The following is a 2,978-nucleotide window of genomic DNA, read 5'->3' as shown; positions in this document are numbered from 1 at the left end:
AACAGTATAAAATAAAATTAACAGTGGCTACAGTAAACATTGCAAACAGTAAACAGTGTAAATGGAGTGGAGTGCAAGTGGAAATAAACAGTGCAAATGGATGTGCAAATGGAGGTAGACATTGTCCATTGTCTATTATCTATTATCTATTAATTGTTGGTTGATACATGATTATAGATTATTGATTTAGAAGCTGTGGATGGTCTCTTTTACACTTTCTTTTCATTACAGACGTTTGCTCCAGTGCCAGGCCTGTAAAGTGTCTGTTTTGTTCCTGTTGGTGGTATCAGAGGACAACAACAAAAACACTGTTTCACGGTTTCTTCAGAGACACCAGAGTGATCCCAGACACTGAGACAGATCTGACCTCCGCCCGTCTGCAGGTCCTACTGGCTCTGCAGCGTTCACCCAGAGACAAAGACGTGTTTTGAGAGAAGTGTTGCAGGTTAGTGGCTCCTCGTGCTGTAGTGGACTCATTATTTTCCAGCCCCGGGCGCCATTTCATCATCGTGGTACGGTTGTTGTTTCGGTGGTCTCGCTGGTTGTTGTGGAGTCTGTTTTTGCAGATTGTTTGTCAGGGGGAAGAGCAGCGAGTCGCTCACACAATCAATTAATGATGAGAGAGGGATGCAAGCTGTGATGTCTTTGTCGCAGCAGCGAGTTGATAAAACCCAGCAGCCTTTAACACAACGCTACTGTCTGCTTTTGTTTCTTCTACAGAGGCCGGAGAATGAGGAGGGAGGATTTTGGACTGTTATTTGCTTTTAACTCACTCAAACCAGACACACGCTCAGATATTCAGATGTGCATGAAAAATTCATAACCACTTATTCAAACTTCTCTTCATTATTTCAACAATGTCAAAGTTTGATCCGCCTCCGGGGGAACTTTAAAGCCTCTGAGAGTTTCCTTTAATCGATGGAGAAACGAACAGAGAATCTCATGAATGTGTTTTTTTTTAGTTTGTTCGACTGTGACGATATTTTCACTGATGGTTTATTGAGTCTGTTTTAACCTTCGGTGTTACAGGACGCTACGTACATGAAGGTCAACCACAAAAACCAACTGAATACAGTGGAACTGTTATTGATTACTACAAACCATCAACTCAAAGTCAAGATATCTACACTTTAGCTCCAGATATCTGGAACAGGATTCTGACAAAAACATTTTTGTTAAGATGTTTTTAAATGTGCTGACATCAAATATTTCTAATATATAATTCTGACTAATCAGAACGACACCAAAGAAAATCCTTACTTTAACTTTTGGATGGTTGTAATTGAAAATTTCAGAAAGTAATGAGACATTAGCTTAAAAAAGATTAATAATAATAAAACATTAACGTTAGCATAAAGAAGAAAACGTATACTATTAAAGTTAAACTCATTATATAAATAAGAATCTAATATGATGAATACAATGTAAATTCCTTTGAATTAAACTCTTTTGTCATTAGACTGTTGTGTCTGTGGATCTGACGTAACAGTAAAAATAAGATAACAGTATTTATAAAATGGATCTATTTATGATTTTTATGATGTTGTTTCCTGAATATCTGACGTGTGATATTAAAGTCTGATGTTATTGTTCCCGCAGACTGGATATTGTGCTTCCTTTGTGTTATCTGAAACTACAATGAGTCACATCTGACAGCTGCAGCCTCTTTGTTTCCCATCAGCAAACCACTGGGACCTGGTCTGAGACCTGACCTCCAGTGGCTCCTGTTTCTGTTTGTGTTTGTGTTCCCGCAGCGAGGACGGCGGCGTCCGGTCCCTCAGGTATCAGACAACCTCCGAACAACGAGTCGGTGAAAGGTGAGAGTCGGACTGCGTCAACCAACGCTGCCGCTGATATCTTCAACAGAAACACACTGAGGATGATGATACTGAGGGGACGGGACGAAGGGCAGCAGCTGAGTAAATACCGTCACCCTCCTCTGCTTCCCATCAGCCACCTCTCCAACTGCTGTGATAACGGCTCAGATCTGATTTCTTTTGTTGAAGCGTTACATGATGAGAGAACTGATACGACAACTGAACTCGTCTGCCACAGCTGCTGGAAAGCAGTTGTTGTTGACGACTTCCGTTGGCTGCTGCAGCTTCACGATCCTCAGAACTACTTTAAGTACATGTTCAGCATTCAGTGTGCGTTAATGCTCGAGTTATGTAATGATATTGTTACTTTAACAATTAGTTTTAGCTTCATCACAAACTGAATCAATCAGATACTGATCAATGATCAATACTCCGACTGTCCGACAACATCTGCAGTTTTTATATAAATCTGACAGTTGCAGAACATGAACACATTGTTGGTGCTGCGTTCACTGACTCATGAGAACCGGTGGTTTGGTGCTGCGTTCACTGACTGACTGTGGGAATATTTCAGTTTGTCCCAGACTCTCAGGTACTTGTTCAGGTCTAGATCTGATCTGTGTTGGTGTGAAAGGTCATGCTGGTGATGATGATGATGGTTGATTATTGATGAAGATCTGTTCTCATGCCTTCATCAGCTGTGAACTGCTAATGATCCAGAACGGTTTATTTTACTGAACCAGGACCAGTTTCTGCTCTCGTCTGAGGGTCTACAATCTGACAACAGTTCTGCTCCTGAAAATCCTGTAAAGCAGTTTTTCTCACAAGATTTTTTTATTTCTATTTAGTTTTATTGTAATTTTTTAATAAAGTTAACACATAAAAACATTCAAATGAATTTTTATTATATAATGTTTTCAGTAACAATTTGAATCAACTTCAACATATTTAAAAACTAGAGAAATAATCCAGAAAATATGAATCTGTATTTTTTTTCCGGCTTTTTATGCATTTATTTGATAGGACAGCTGAAGACAGACAGGAAAGGGGGGCAGAGAGAGGGGACTTATACGTACGGTGTGGGTCTGGTGTTGGTTGCTGTACGGTGTGGGTCTGGTGTCGGTTGCTGTACGGTGTGGGTCTGGTGTCGGTCGCTGTACG

The sequence above is a fragment of the Morone saxatilis genome, unplaced genomic scaffold (genome assembly GCF_004916995.1).
Source record: "Morone saxatilis isolate NCDOM2014 unplaced genomic scaffold, NCSU_SB_2.0 Contig5, whole genome shotgun sequence".
Taxonomy (NCBI): Eukaryota; Metazoa; Chordata; class Actinopteri; family Moronidae; genus Morone; species Morone saxatilis.
Note: the sequence above shows the minus strand (reverse complement) of the source record.